Source organism: Anopheles moucheti, chromosome 2, assembly GCF_943734755.1.
Source record: "Anopheles moucheti chromosome 2, idAnoMoucSN_F20_07, whole genome shotgun sequence".
NCBI lineage: Eukaryota > Metazoa > Arthropoda > Insecta > Diptera > Culicidae > Anopheles > Anopheles moucheti.
In genome coordinates, this window is record NC_069140.1 from 958,757 (window position 1) to 976,631 (window position 17,875).

Consider the following 17,875-nt stretch of genomic DNA (forward strand, 5'->3'; position numbering starts at 1 on the left):
ATATGTAATTAGCATGGTGAACATCTCATTCAGGGTTTTTTGTGAAATTGATGCGAAATCGATGTACGGTTTTTTATACCATTTTAATAAGCTAAAAGTTGATAGTTACGTAGTTACGTGTCGAAAATTTGTTAACAAGCTTCATTGATGGAAATAGTATACATATCAAATATTTTAATTATTACATAGTTCTAAGTGTCGTAAACATAAGCATAGTTGCACTAGTAACGGAAATGACCAAATATATAATTTAACACTTTTAAATACCCCCATCTTATTGGATCCATTCTCAAGAGAAATCGATACATGGGGCAACCTCCATTTGAGTCCCCTGTTACGACCATTCCAACAATCCCTTAACAACGAATATATAGGTCTGTTCTCCAACACAATCATACCTTCTCATGTCAACACTCACACACCGTCCCGTTGGTTGACCACAGACGCAGTAACGCCCATGTCCTACGTCACGGGAACGAGTTTCACGCTGACCAAACGATCATTCCCTTCCAAGTACCGTTTTAGCCTGGTTTTGATTTTTTTATGGCGCAACTACGCGTCTAAGGTAGGTTCCGATTACTTGGGCACAGAACCAGTTTTATGCCCCGACGGAAGAATCTGCGCACTGCGTAGGTATGTAGAACCTGGCAAGTAGGTCATCATCGGTACCAATCGATGGTCGTAGACGGGACAAACGGTGTATGGAAAACGAAAGTCCGCTTCGCTTGGTGAAATAGAGATCTGAAGACTCACTTTTTTATCCTCTGATGTCTATCACGTATCTGCTATCACAGCCCTTCTTTTGCATGCTAATAGTTCTCACTATTGGGACTCGTGCCAGGTGTAAGTCGGGTAACATTGGGCATTATACTATGTTAAGCCTTCACACGTGCATGCTACTTAGGCTGTGGTGGGAGATTAAGTGGTGTTTGACATTGTATTTCTTCATCGTCGAGCGAGTAATTTCTTGGAGGTGACACATGGAGTAGCACAATGCGATCTGCATTGTAACGTTTTTCCTCCTACAGTGAAAGCTGTTGTAATGTTATTGAAAGCGCCAGTGCCATCCCCTCGAGCACGATCGCATTGCTAGTCAGCTTACAGAGCCATGTCTGGAGTGCGCTTCATATTACGACAAGAGGCTCATCTATCGACCCGGAGACAATACCAATGCAACTTAGCTAGGTGGCGGGTTTCTGATTGTCCGCCTACTTTCACCCATTCTTATGGGTGCACGGCAATGTTGTGCATATGCATTCCATGTACTAATGAGCAACCAGTTAGATGGCGTCAATAGACGGAAACAATCAAAACCTTTACTCACCCGTTTTCCTCCACGGACAACCGACCAACCAATAATCTCCACCGTCAGTTCGGAAGGGGAGACTTGGAAAAATGGTTCCGCGACGCTATGCGTTCATTATTACCAAACACTGCTACGACGAAATTTGGATCTCTACGGCTATCAACTCGAATACAATTTGTGTAATCGAGCTGTGGGGCGAACAGAGCAGATGCTGAACATTTTCATTTACTATCTCAGGCCCTGCAGGCATAATAAAACTTTGCTGCTCGGACATACGGCACCACGATGGTGACCGGCGATTGGAGCATAAAGCAAACGTTAAACAAAAAGAAAGTCCTTGCGTAATGTGGACATTTTCCAAACAGCGGCCACGCTTCGCGGGGAAAACTTTCAAATTGTTGCAATGTGCACTCCAGATATTCCTTCTTGTGAGTCGGAATACTTGATGTGTGCTCAAGTGGTAGTCATCCAAGGTCAGCTCCGTCACCCGGGAATGGCTAAAGATTATTACGGCATAGTCACCAGAGTTACGGTCATGTTAGAAATGACCCCTGTATCCAACGGTGTATTTTTCTTAGCATCAATGATCAAAATGCGCAGTTGCGCTTCTCAACTGGAACGAGATGCCGCTGATGGAGCAACCTGATCCGCGAACCATATCGGAACGCTGGACCCGGGTGCCATAGCGGGATCGCCGGGCAGTCGAAGATGATCAACACACGGTTGGTGAGCGTGTGTCTTCGCGTACTAATTAGATATTTATACAGCAACCGTTTATGACTGTAGTGAACCGTTCATCAGAATTGCCGAGGCAACCAGACGTAAACATCGTAGCGGTCGGTTCGTAGACCCGTTCTGGATGCTCCTAATATCTTCACGATGAACGGAGCGGTGCACCGAGTGCCACTGATAGTAGGTTAGTAGTTGGTGTGCAACTTAGAAGAGGGCTGAGGGCTTATGCATAATTCACCGACAGTTTCCCTTCCATGACCAGCGTGGCCACGCTTGCATGGCTTTCTTGTTCGAATTGCATCAGGCCCTGGATTTGCTCAAGAAGGGTTTGTGGTCAGAAACTCGGAACTGCTGTGAGCTGTTACCGGTGGCCGTCCAGTTGTGTTGCAACAATTGCTGCGCTGGCACGGACGCAAAAAACTAGCGGCACGCGTGTGCATGGTCGCGTCAGGTGAAATGGTATCACGATTGCTAAAGTGAGCGCTTGTCAAAGAAAAAAGCGTGGCTGCAAGCGTTATGCAATGTGCGTACACATGATAGCCACACACAATTGGGGGTAACCGGAGTGACGGAGTCCACATTTTTCGCGAATCACAACAATAATGGTTTTAAATCGTCAGCAGAAAGGTGTAGGTTTGTACGATATACAATAAGCTGTTGTTTAAGCCTGAAATAAGTGTCTTCATGAGGGAGAGTACGTTTTACGTTGTAATTAGTTATAATGATTATTATATTGTGAATACGTTTCTACAATGCATCACGTCAAGTGTGATGATAGTTAAGGTAGGTGAAAAGTATAAATAATTAAGATTTTTATGTAGAAGTGATGTGTAAAAGTCGTGTAGCATACAGAATACACATTAGGTTAGATTGATGTCCTAGTGTTTGAAGCCGTCAGGCAACCCTTACTATCAACTGAATCTCAATGAACAACCGAATATGCCACCACAGACATCGATCTACTCCTTGCATCTTATCTTTCCTTATGTATTTCTTACGTTTTATATAGTACTCATCAAACTGTCAAGTATTATTCCAAGGACACAAAAAGGGATAAATAATCTGGGACGTTGGTCTGTTTTGTCCAGTTTAAATCTAATTGACTAACTATTGTATATGTAATCCCGTCTAGCTCCAATAAATCTACTATACTAGGTATGCATCCAGAAGGGGAGCATTAAGATCCCAACGACAACACCAACCAAACCTCGAATTGCTACCATAGTCGTCTTAATTGCTTTATATTAGTGTGAAGATATTTGCATTAATAATAGTATCAACAATTCAGGTTTAAGTTGCTCCTAATTGGTTATGACATTCTGGATAAAATCCGCTTTTTTTATATACCATCTTCAATGATGTACCAGTTTCGCGTTTTTCCATATATACAGAATAAAATCCTGTTGCATTTATGCCGGTTGTGATCTAATAAACTACATAATCACATCGTTGACCGATTGTGCTCATTTTACAGCACAACCATCTTCATCGCCTTTCACCAGTCAACCATGACTAGTGCCATAAAATCTGGCAGAACAACATCAAGATGCGTATTAATGGAACTGGTTCTTAACCAAAGGAACCACTTTCCGGGCGGTTTAATATTATAAACAGGTTGAAGACTACCTAGCACTGTGCATTTTTAATAATATAAAGAATACGATATCTTGAAAAAAGTAGGCAATTTTGTCAGAACAGCTATGCCTATAAAATATATAATTATTATGCTTGCAAACTTGTGAAACATCCTATGAATGTCACTGTGTGTAGTTGAGGAAAACATAAATAATACCTTCGGGGCACAGCAACTATCATGTACTTATTTCTTTTCCATTTTTTCGCAACTTTATAAATCCCAATAAAAAATCACAAGCATGCTCCACGAATCACTGCGCATACTTACACGCTTACTACGCTAATAATCACCGTGATCACATAGAGGGAATTGAATGCTCACTAGAAGAATAAAAGCGCAAGTGAGAAACGTACAGTGAAAGGCGATGCATCAATGTTTTTGCATCACTTACTTCGACCGGTACCGAAGCAGATGCTAATGCATTGCTGCATAATTTCAGGGAAATTGCACCATGGTTCTATTGTTACTCTGGCAAGCATACCACCACCGGCAGCAGCATTCCGTCGGATGTGAAGCTTGAAAGTGCATCGGTCTTGAAATCGCCCCGTGCGATTGTGTGCGAAACGGGCGGATAAGGAAAAACGATGATTAATTGTCGCCCGTTGGCAGCTGATTACCCTACTTCCCTTCATCAGCGAGGCAGTTTGAAGCGAACTTTCATTTAGAAAAAAAAAACATAGAAAAGTTGTCAGTCTAGTTTGGTTGCGTTGCGTCTCGGAGTGGCCATTTTTAATTCGCATGTGATTAAACATTATGCAAACAAATTATTCTTACCAACAATTCCTGGCAGTACGGAAAAACTTGTAATGGAATAGTCGGTCTTGTCGTGTCTACTATCAATCACCGGACAGTAGGGATTCACTTTGAGGAAGCTACTGGGCACATGATTTTCATACGCGTTTGCTTTAATAGCTTCATTGAGCTTTAAACTACACACATACACATTTAGCGTTGTGCATTTGCAAGCTACCGCCCTTTGAATGGGAGCTATCTCAGGGAAATCGTACGCAAAAAGATCACAACGTAACATCAGCCAGCTGATAAGCAGCTGGTGTTTTTGTAGCCCTTTAAAATGCCGAATATGCTGTAAGTGCAAATTGGCACTAACAAAGCCAAATTACACTTCCACCATCGCATCGTACACACAACAGACATTAAAGAAACCGTGCTAATGTAAACCTTCCTGCCCTTAAAATGGGCGTGAGCAAAAAATAAACAAAATAAAAGGAAAGACAGCCGCGTTTCTCCACGAACAAATTGGGCACACCACATCTGATGAGGTATGAAATCGTGCCAGAGCTTCGCTCAAACGTGGAGGTTGATAATGCTAGGGTGATGTATGTGTCTAGTCGATAACGTAATTACTCACATCACGATCAGATTAAAGCGAGGATTTCCATTGCCATTTACTGTCCGAACCATCGACGAGTAAAGTAAATCAGAAAGAAAAGATAATCCATTTAAACGAGTAAATTTTCTACGTACGATATCTCTTCTTTTCTTTATGGTCGTAAGACTTTTGGTGGTATAGGCCGGGGTTTCTATCACATACTGAATTACTTAAACAAACATTATGCATATGGTTAATTAAGCACAAATTACGCCATTGGTTTAGGCACAACTTTTAAAACTAAACAAAATGGAAGATGAAAATGCTTTGCAATGTATTTTTGCTAATATAATAGCTTATTAGAGTAATGACTAAATCTTTTTGAGAATTATGATACGAATGACTTTGAATCTGAAAATTTATGAATTATCAAAAATTCTTCTCTTTCACTAAAGATCTTAAATAATAATCTTAAGTTCACTGAACTACCGTATCAAATACTTTTTTCAAATAATTCATTAAGTACGGTGCAAACTTTGTTTTTTTTCTATTCTAGAGAAAAAATATATGAAACAACATGAAAGAAATAAAGGTCACCAAACTGTACTACTTTGCTTTTTTTACTCCCCATTATTATGGCCATAACGAGAAACTAAATAAAATCTAGTTTATGCGCCATGCATTCCGTTCATGCTTAGGCACCGTATTGGTCGTGATAATTGACCAGGCGGTGCAAATTATGTTACGATATCAGTCGGAAGTAGGTGAAAGAAATTTAATTAACGCAGCGCCGAAACGTTGATTTCATAAAGTCTGTTATCAGGCGTTGGTATGCAGCATCAAACGGGTGTTGCATTGACGAAAGTAAATTAGCCAAAGTATGCATATGGTGGGATGGGCTGAACAGTTGGAGTAGTGGTTATTTGAGAATGTTGGCCAATTTTCAGTTTCCCGAACAAATCCCGGGAGGTGGGAAGATTCGCCAACACAACGGTAGGAAGTACTGTTTTCGCAAGCAACACATTATTACGTTCGGCCTGTTGGAGCCTGGTGGAGTGCTCGCCATGCTCTACGTTCAATATCTTCATTAACTTTCAACAAATTCCCGTACGACCCCGGGACAGACGGCTATCCGGGGGATCATCATTTGGTGTAATCATAAACAACAAATAGGAACCACTTTGAGCATCCCGCATCCCTCCGCTCGTCACCTGTCGGTGATGCGCCGGCCTGGGGATTTGTGTTCGATATATTCCTGCGCTTCCGCAACAGGAGATCGGGTGAAAATAAATCGTTTGACCCACTTCCAAACACTATAGCGCGGGTATGAATGCCTTTCGTTGCATGATTTCGCTCCAGGCTCTGTTGGATCAGACTTCAACAAAAAAATGGACATACGCACGCATCTGAAGCATCTCCTAGAAACCAATCGAAAATCATCTTTCTTGACCACTTGTTCATCAACTATCATCGAACCGCTATTGGGAGAGTTCCCAAATCTGGATGCTCCATTGTTTGGGGGACCTAGAAAGCAGGGAACACACTGAATACACGGAAGAAGAAGAAAAAAAACAAACGGTGTTGCCGGGTCCCGGCCGGGCGCCCAATCTGCTTTATCCGGTAGAAACCATATGTGATCAACTTTTGAGAGAAAACTCATCGTTCGACCGGGATGATTCTGCTTGATTGGGCAAGCAAGTGCCTCTAGCTTGTTCCATTTTTTAACCATCTTACGTACAAGTTGGATCGTTTGAATTGTCCGTTACCAATCTCACCAACCTTTCTTGACGATATGGAAGCAAAACTTCCGACCAGAAGAATGAAGAATCTCACATTATCCATTGCAGGCGGCATTGATTGTGCCATTGTGCCGTTGAGGCGCTCGGAGGCATCATGAAATAAAATTCAAATTACTTAAATCCTTTCACCTGTTCGACCAAAAAGTAGCCCAAGGGCAAAGCGATCCGTTTAGGAGAAGGCAATTTACTGCATGATTTGCTGGTGATTATCACTAAACGGGATATTGTGGCTATTTGCATACCGGGATAAAGGAAAAGCGTCAGACAAGTGGTTCTAATTACAGTGCTGATCTTGAGGCTCCATTTTCGGCTACACTTTATGCACGTTTGCATAAATTTTAGAAGAAAATCGTATTGTAGTAAGAAAGATCATTTGATCTTGTCAGAAAACCGTTTTAAACTCAGCTGCTGGGCAACTGTATTGTCCAACTGCCTTTTCATTATATTCATAAAAGGAAACAAACTTGCTTGTTATATTAATTCATACAACTTACAGTAGATTTTGCGACTTAATATAGTCACCACCATCATCAACCACTCGGCAAATACAGCCTTCTAGATCAACATTATCATGTTGTAGCGAAGCATCCTTTCGGCCTGCATTGTAATGATCACACCATTAATCATAACCATTATTTGCAACACTACAACGTCTGCCCAAACACCGGGAACATGTGGTGGCGGAAGTTTTTACCGTTGCGAAAAACAAATTGTTTTATTCGCTTTTTCTTTCATCCTTTGCCAGCAATTTTAGCTAAACTCACACAAAATTATTCGCAGGTGCGTTGAGCATACGCACGAAAGATTGCTAAAAGGTGTCAGCATCCCGTTAAGATATTCGATCGTATCCATATCTTCGGAAGAAAATGAACTATTAGCAACGGTAGAAATTGGTTTTGTTGATCAAAATCATCTTTTCTTTATGCCTGTGTGAGAAACGGAAACAAAACCCCACGAGTAAATATCCCGCCGAGTCCAGCATGTTTGTACGCGCTGCGCAACTTCGCTTAACGCATGTGGCGAAATGAATATCATTATTTTAGTTTCATTCATCACGTTTTAATTAATATTTGCTTAAGCCACACCACCCCACGGTACCCTGTGTGCAGTGACACGCATGTGAAGATGATTGATGTTGCCCAAAATGTTTCGTAACCACTAACGCTGATTAGTATCAGAGCATGAAAATAACGCATGTGAAGAAAATGTAACAGATTTTATGAACTTGCGAGACAGACAGTGTTTCGAATTTCAACTGCTGATCTTTCGTTACGAATGGTGTTTGTATTAAGGTGAGATATTCCATTACAACTTCCTACGAGCTCTGATCTGGTTGGAAGTAAAAGTACTTCTCAAATTTCTTTTCCACTCTATTTTTGTCAACTCAACGGTTCAATCTGGTTCGTTAAGTCATTGGCCGTTCGACTAGGATCCGGGAAGTTTCTACGACTAGCTGTCCAGCTATGAAGCCCTTTGAAAGTTAATTTGGGATATACATTTTAGAGGGTATGCCCTTCGTGCAAGGAACGTTTCCCAAGTTTTACATGTATAACGAAGATATCTACTGAGATTTCAACTGCGATATATGTTGCAAATCTTTTGGATATTGATTCCCAGTCTAAACGAGGAAGAACCAGATCAAAAACACTCTATAAAATAATGAGTAATTACCTGTTGTTTATTCTGATATAAGACCATAAGATGGGACTTTTTATCACCATCAACATTAATTATTACTAAAAAGGTGTTTATAAGGATAAAGAATTATTGTACAAGAGGGGTTGTCATTTTTTATTTAAAATAAAATTTTAAAAGTTTAATTCTTTCTCGAGTAACATGTGCTCGAGCCACTTTCGAATGACTAATGTTGCTATGAAATTACCCCCTACGTTCAACGTGTGTTATACTATTTTAATTTCTAGCACAACTTTTTTAATTCCTTACAATTTCAAAGATCTTGCACAACTCATTTCAAACAATATCGCCTTATATGTTGAGAGGAAACATGGATTCCTTAATCATAATCATAATAATTCTCCATACTACCCGGTGCCAAGTTTGTTCCCCTTGTAAATAGGAACTTAACGGACCGCATCTTGTTTAGTTGGGTTAAAAAAACGTGTAAATGAGGAATGTGGGTGTAAGCAAACAGCTAGCAAGATACACCTAACTACGCCCCGGCAACTAGTGCGAATTAATGTGTTAATATTGTTAACCATCTGCAACTATTGTCACGCTGCAGTGACTGTCTGCCATGCTTGGTTTCGTTGCCGCTGTCCACAAACGGGTAATGTACCGTGCCGAATTCAATAGCCATTCCTATGCATTCCACCCTGTTTGCAGCATCGTCGTGAGGGTGAATGGGGCTATGAATCAGGACAGGGATTTTTATAGCATAATAATTTGTAAATTACTTTGTTAAAGGATGCTTTCAGAGAGCAACTACCTTTTATTAGCACAGCATTTTTTGCAACTATGCACAATGCTTCAACTTTATGCACGAAGCACTCCTCTTGAAAAGGTGTTGATTCCACGTCAATGGTTTCCGGAATGGGGTCAGTAAACAAATTATTATCGCAAAGTCGATGAATCTTAGCGTGAGCTTTTAATCGCAACAATCCTCATCTCTAGCTTATCCAACAAATAAATTCTTATTTTCTTTCGCACTAATCCGTTACATCCTAGAATTATCGATAATTAACTCTGACGATCTATTTGCTCTGTCCGTTCCGTATTGATTTCGCCGGCACGTTGAAAGCATTGGGCGCTAAGCCGATTTTCTGCGTCCATTCTTGATCGATCTTGATTATTTTCCCATCTTCAAGGTATATTTTCCTTCCTGCTTGGGGCGTTTTACTTCTTCTATCCACAGTTATTCTAAGGTACGCTATCGAAAATTCACACCACGATTGGTAATGAATCTTCTGTTTTCAGCGCCTTTCATTGATTGTTGGGAAAATTGATTATCCCGAATCCGAACGTCTTCCGCTTGAGCAACTATTAGCTAGCGGTACACCGGCGCTACCCGTGTATGGAGGGAATGCGTTGGAAAGCCTAGAAAGATCTAATGCGAAAGTATAGTTTTTCCTGCTGCTGGTGATTGTTTCGCCCCTTACGCAGTGAGTTCTGTTGCCTATGACCTCCTATTCTGTTGAGCTTTGGATGTAAAATTTGGCCGATCAATAAATGGTCAAGAAATCCAAAACTCGAATGCAAGTACTAGCATGTTTCAATTAATTATTATTTCGAATATAATATACACGTACGCTAATTACACCCGTGTTATGTGTTGTTCCAAGACTCTCCAATGAAGGTCAGGTGAGTTGTGAAATTTGAAACTGCTGTGTGAGTTTCACACCTTCACCAAGCGAGTAAGATAATCATGTAAGGTTTGTTTTGTACGTGGCTTTCTAACATAACACATTTATGTTGCTGCTGCATCTTCATAGTTGACGTAAACTAATGAAAAAGTTGAGTTTTTGAGAAGTTCAGTATTGATTTTATTTTTGTATTTTCTTTACTGAATACCTTCCCAGTATTCCGGGTTAACCATTATTACCAAACAAACGTCCACAAAGCATCAATGTTGGCAAAACAGTCCACTTCAACTGATTAACTTTACGTCGCTCGTCTAATTGCAATGTTTTAATTCTGCGCGAAAAGCAAAACGCAGCGAAAATTAAAATGTTTGCCGGAAAAGTGATTTCCACAGCATGCAACTCCCATAGAGCTGTATATATAAATCACCTTCTTCGGCCTACACCGCACCTTCAGACCAGTCTCTCCCAGGGCACGGTACGGTACGGCCGAATTCGATCACGTTGACAGGCGCAACTAATCGTTTCCGGTTATGGCGGCAAAGTGAAATTATTTGCAGCTCTTTACCCGCTGGCAAGAATTTCGACACTTTCCTATCGAAACAATTTTCTATGTGTTTTAATGTTTCGGAAACGGCTGTGGCTAATTGCGGCCAGCTTCGTGGTTTGCACCGTGGCACTCCCAAAAAACTTCCCAAAGCCCACCTTTTTTTCTGTGGCAACTTTTCGTGAAAGCGCTCAGACTAACCATAGCACCAGACCTGTCAGCTTCAAACTGTTTGACGGCTGTAACACACCAATCGAAACGATCTGTGTGATTTTGTTTTGTTTGTTGCTTTACGGTGTTCCTTCCTCGTCCGAAAACCGAAACTCGTCCAAAACCGTGGACCGAAAGCTTCCAGAGCAGAACCCACAATATAAAGCCCTTGCACGAAATTGTGGGCCGGAGTGAAACCGGCGCGTGAAACGTCCTCCGCCGGCGTGAACTAGGAGGCGTTTCCGGCTGGGAGTAGCTGCGAATTTATCGACCGAATGCGCCTCCAAACCAAACCCGGCTGATGCTGATGTACTGATAGGCAAGACAAGGCAACGAATGCAGAGCAACACAAATGCTCTGCTCTGCTGGAACGCAATCAGATCGTAACATAAGAAACGAAAGCGAAATTCCTCCCCGAGCTGTACGTGATTTGCAAACTACAGAGCATACACTAAGATTAGCAGCTTCATGCTATGCCGGCTGGTAGCCCTATAATGGGGTACGTTTTGCGTTTGTTTAGACGTGCTTATAACGGGTATCATTCCAAACGTTTGTCCACAATCTGCAATTCAATTAGAAGATACGATGATTTCATCGCGTTTTCACCGGACCGAGCGGTGCAGTTCGTTGTCTTGACAGGGAACTTTCAACATTATGGTGGTAGTAAAACTTTATAGAACCCTCAAACAAAGGCGACCACATGCCCGATCGCATCGATCGAAGCAATCAAACAGACTGGATGTCATAGGGATATTCGCCTCAAACATCACTAACATCATTTTTTAGAGTTTTAATGTTACTCATAAAACGATCGCTGGAATGTTACGATCAAAATAAGGCTAATGAGTCAATAGCTGACATTCTTTCGATGTTTTGGGCGCCTTATTCTAGTGATAGAAAGTAGGCTAAGGAGTCATCTGATATAGCTTTTCAAATTTGAGCATTTTAAAGATATGTATTTGCAATCGAATCGAAACTTACGACTTTGTTTATTAGCTGTGAGCATAGTGGTTGACACAGAATGAAGTACATCTGCTTCACACTTCCAGTTCTGAAGATCCATTTCTACAATTCTGCAATTACATCACCAAACCAATATGTTGTTCGCCGACATTTGTGCAAAGCTCTCTCGCAGGAATTCTTTACCAATAGCTTGTTTTCACCACAAAAATAGTGTTTGCTTGCAGCACATTATGTACCATTGTAGTAGCTGAAGCAGACACCGAGGACACTTGCGGCGATGGGCGATTAATGCAGGTTGTCAGTTCCTGTTCACTTTGCTCCGATCACGAGAATCACTTCGCAAGACTAGCAAGATACACCGTCACAAACACGGGGCCCAATATTCAAATCCCTCCGGGCACGAGGTTGCTGTTATGTTTTCTTTTGCTTCCTCACTTAATCATGCACACTAGCAGGCTCTCTCTCCTGATGCAACCGGATATAATGGCTGGTTGAACGCGTTAGGATAAAACCGATCACTGTTCACCATCAGACGTAGTTAAATGAAGCGAAACAAAAACTACTGTCTAGGGCGTGCTTCACAGTGCCCTGCCTATATCACAACTGACAGGTGATCCGTGCGTGCATGCGGGACTAAACAACAAAAACCCGTCCGCGAATGCGAATGAGGAAGGTAAAAACACAAAACACACACACTCGCCGTGGGGGAGCGTGGCCCGATCGACAATGGCCCCGTACGCTTCTGATCGCGAGCCGAGCTTGAAGAAGACTGACGCAACCGTGGCTCTAGCGAGCCGGCACAACCCGCACCCTGCGCACAAGAAACCACTGCAAAGAAAGTTGCCTCCATCGCGTCGATACCGGGCCACTTCACCACAACAAACACCCCCCCTACAGACACGTGTGAAAGACGGTGAGACGGTAGCTGCTCATTGTGAAGTTGAGATGAGCTTTCTTGCACGTGAGATGAGCTCGTGGTGAGTTCCGTCAGTGTGAAGAAAGAAAAACAAAAGCACCAACATTCGTCGCGAATTTGGCATTTTTCATTTTTTCTGATGTAAGAAGATGTGATCGCTGAGATGCATTGTTTTTCCACCACAGTACGGACTGCTGAGCCTGCCAATCACACTCACGTCTGATAGTGGTGCGTAAAAATGCGGTGAAAAATAAACGCATAAACTGGTTGGATTTCATTGCGCTGCGCGAGGAAATTAAAATTCATCCGAACAGATGCGCATAGGTAGGGAAAACCATCGTACGCTGGGCAAGCGATCGATCGATTGGATTGGTTTGGTGAATAATTTCCTTCGCTCTTATCCGGCGGTAGTATATTGACCTGCTTTAGTTTTTCAAGTAAGCAAACCGATTACAGACAACCTTGCACGTACTTCCCTGGGTGGGTGTACAGGAAATTACTTACGAAAATGTTTTCGAACTAATGATAATGCGGTTTGGGTGTGGTTCGGTTCGGTGCGTTGCCGGCAATTATGTCCATTCTCAGCGGAAGAGATGAAGCAACACTTGCAGCCCCCGGGAGCTCCGTGAACGAACTATGTCTGCCCCGTTTGATAGCGATCGATATTATTGACTTGGCTGTGAGTAACCTTTGGTAAGCTCGGGAGGTTACTTTCCATCTGGTTCCGGTTCGTAGCGACGATCGCACTTCTCAATCCCTACACACTACAAGTCGAAAGAAGCACCAACAACATACAACCTGCCTCTCAACCAGATAATGATATCAATTATTCAATCTCATCAACATACTTGCGATACGAGATTGTTACACCGACACAAGCACTACAGCACGACACTGTCGCGCTCGTGTTTCGTAGCCTTGCGAGAAGCGTTGATCCAGTTGCTGTGCCTCATTTTACTACGCAACCGCTTTCCTTTCTATTGCCTCGTCCACGCCGTTTGCCCTTTTCATTCCCTTAAACTGCTGTTGTTTACATCGATCATCGTGCTGTCGGAAAGCGGGAATAACTTCCCCGGCCAGCTTAGATCGGCGTCGCGTAATGTCCGTATCGTGTCCGCAATTCCATGTTCCATTCCGTTCATTCACTGACTTGTCATTGCGCGAACAAAGTGTTTATGTCCGCGGTAGCGTAAATGTGAAGTGATGCCTCGATCGACAGCGCACCGACAGTACCGTTTGCCTGTGCGGCAAAACCGCACCGCAGTCGGTTTAGTTTGGAGCCCACAATTGAACACTATAAGGCGACTGGTAACGGGACCGCCGGGCTCATCGAAACCATGGAAAAGGGCTTCTTGGGTAGGAAAAGCAGAAATTGAAAGAAAGGAAAAAACGAGGTAACTGCAAAGCGCATCCTATGGACCTTGACATATTTCGCTGCGTTACTGTCCATATTACGCCACCTTCAGCTGCTTGGTACGCCGTCGGTGGCTTCCCTAATCGCGCAGGGTTGCCTCATTTTCACCTCACCTTCTAAGGCTTACACACCGTTACGCACAGGCGGCCCACTCCATCGGATCGGGCAATCACATAATAACCAGCTTGAAAAGAGGAAAAATAAAACCTACATTCGCTGTCGGGTGGGTTTGAAGAAGTGATTCATTTCGAGCGGAAAACCATAACTCGTGTCCCTAACGTGGACCCAAAAATTGGCCAAATTGGTTGACAAATTTTCACAACACGCTTTGCTTAGAGCTAATGCATTATCGCCCCAAAACGCTAATGTGTGTGATTTTTTTCTGGTGTAAGTTACATAAAATTTAGTCTTTCAAAATAACCACCCGTTTCCATCTGTGGGTAGAAAAAACTTTTAGAAAGCCCACAAAAAAGAAACGGCACCTCACTAATAGGAACACTTTCTGCCTGACCGAACATCGGGTTCTGAACTCGGTCAGGTTCTGTGAAGGAGAAAAGTTAAAACAATTCCCCTGATAGAAAACGCTAATTTAACAGCGGAACAAAAAATCCCGTACGCCGGTCGTTCGTTAGGCTGCGTCGCTTACCCAGAACGGTCATTGATTTTTGTGCGCAATTAGTGTGATACGGTGAAGCAAAGTTGTGGAGTTAAGCGACACTAGAGTGTCAAACATACGGTATGGAGCATAGAGAACACAGCACAGGAGTTTTCAACTGATGTCTTAATTTCTACATTTCATTGCGTTTCGTTCGCGAGTTGCGGATTGTAGTTCATGAAAGATTGGGCATTTTAGATTTGGGCAATATTTTCTATCAACCTGTAGATCGCCTAATGCGGATATCGCACTGCACGGATTACGGAGCCATACTGTTACATCTGATAACATCCTCCCGCGTGGGAAGAAGATACGTGAAAGCGGACCATATAGCCATTCGTACGCGATAAGAACGTGAAGAAATAAAAACTTCTCTCCGTTGTTTTCTTCCCTCGCGTTGGTCTGCAATCAACGGTACCACGGAGTACGCCTCGCCGAATCCGATGCTCATGGCAAGCTCATGGATAACCATTGCAGAACGTAGAATGGTGGCAATTAACATTTCGGTAGGTCATCTTGCTGAACGATCGTTTCTGCCAGGCGACGAATGCTGACGTCGATGTTGATCACATAATTTAGATAACTGTCGGTATTGCCGGATACCGATATCTCCATAATTACACGAAAGTAATTTGGATTACAAATCAGCGCATATGCGACAAGGTTGATGGCTTTTGTGCAGTGTTTCGTGTTTTGCTAATTCTTTCCTAAAGTGCTGTTAATTTAGAAATCGGTCACTCAATTCAAGCTGTAAAAGGACCATTCTTTAACATAGAAGTATAATTTTCACATCAAGTGTAAGGTTTTTATAATTTTTTTTACTAAAACAAGCAAAAAATTATAATTTTGACGAACGGATGAAAACACGGACTTTTTTTTATGCTTCCCATCAGCTGCCGCAACTTCAGCAGCTATGTTTTACCAATAATATGCCAGTTATGAGGCTGTTTTGTTGGTTGTGCCTGTCTTTTTCAATTTTGTTTTCACTATCGCCTAATATTGTTCTATCGGCCGGAATTCTAGACAGTTCGGTGGGTTCAAATGCTTGCCGATGACGTCCACGTTGTTATTGGTGTACTACATCACGACTGTAGTGACAGCTTTTCAAATCTGGCCAGAACTTTATTCGGCCTTTGTGAGCCTTGATGAAAGGCAAAACACACTGTTCCAGACACTGCTTTTTGTAAGCTGTTGAGTTCATTGGTTATGAAAACCCGTGTCTTGAGGCCACAGCTGCATATGGCTTGCCATACCATCAATTTGCGGGAAACTTTGTTGGCAAAAACGAACTTATATTTATCGGGGACATCACCCCGAGCTGTGGTAACATAACATTTTTGGCCAGGAATCTGTCTGAAATCTATTTTCAAGTACGTTTCGTCATCCATGAGAATGCAACCCGTGTACCTCGTCAAAACCTGGTCATACAATTTTGGGGCGCGTGTTTTTGCGAATAAATGTTGCTTCAGGGTTCTGTTGGGTGCATTGATGCATGAAAAGAGCGGTAGCGTGCTCTTAACCGGATTCTTCGGACGGTACTTATGCTGGCACCCTATTTTTTTGCAACATTCCCATCGGAACGTCCAGGGTTAGCTTTCAGCGTCCTCAACACCTTTCAGTTCAGCTGACGATCCACTGTTCCTGATCGACGATTTTATTGAACCTTTCTAGTAGTACTTTGACACTCCCGGGACCGTTTTAGTACACATTCAACTGTAGAAGCGGCGATTTTCATGAATTTGGCAATTTTTCTCTCGGCCCAAGTGGGTGTGCACAATTAATTTACGACTTTCTAGTTCCATGTTCAACTGTAAAATTGCACGGACTTGCAAAAACTGTGTACTACTTGGATGCGTGCACTGGTCGCGCTACTATACATAAAATTGTCAGACCGAATTCTAAATGAACATCATTTTAGTGCTAGTGAACTTCAAATTTCGGAAAATATCCCTCAAATGGAAATATCAAGATCTCATTTGTTAATCGAATAAGGCATAAGATTAGCACTTGGAGTTGGAAAGTGGTGAACAGTAATGCTGCTTTATTTAGATCATTCATTAAAGGTACACCTGAACACGTTCAAAATGAATCTTTATATACATTTTGTATTTGTATATGTGTCGATAAAGAAGAAGGAGTTTGAGTACACTGCATACTTCTCTTGCGTATCCGTGTAACCGGGCCGATATAGCTAGTCAAATAGAAACAAATGTTTAATGTAATCAAGGAAGATATTTTCGATCAATTTTTTGTCTTTTTAATAAGATTTTGTGCTGCAAATTAATTCGGCTGTAAAAATTTCAAAAATCGCTTAATTCTGAAACGGCGTAACTTGAGAACTACCTGTACTTTTCTCGACCAAAGGGAAAGAAAGTGCTTAAACATATCTTAAACATACCTGCATACCTTCGGGCGGTTTTCGAGCAAAATTGCTGTATTAGGCGCTACCTCTTCCGTGGCTGAACTCCCGGTACTATACACTCGGAAACTGATAGTTTTGGAAAAAAAAATTCTCGACAAACAGGAAAGTTAGCGTAAATAACTTTCGAAGGTTTTCGAGCCATATTGCTGTATTAGGTGCTACCTCTTCCGTGGATGCTTTTTTCCTTGTCGATCCACGCAGAAAACTCGCCAAAAATGACAAGTTTCTCAAGCTCCTGATACCAGGAGAGCATCCAACGAAGGAGGATGCTTTTTCCGTGCCGATCGAGACAGAAAACTCGCCAAACATGACCAGTTTTTCAAGCTCCTGATACCAGGAGAGCATCCATCGCAGGAGGATGCTTTTCCATGTCAATCGAGCCAGAAAACTCGACAAAAATGACCACTTTTTCAAGCTCCTGATACCAGGAGAGCATCCAACGCAGGAGGATGCTCTTTCCGTGACAATCGAGCCAGAAAACTCGCCAAAAATGACCAGTTTTTCAAGCTCCTGATACCAGGAGAGCATCCAACGCAGGAGGATGCTTTTCCGTGTCGATCGAGCCAGAAAACTCGCCAAACATGACCAGTTTTTCAAGCTCCTGATACCAGGAGAGCATGCAACGCAG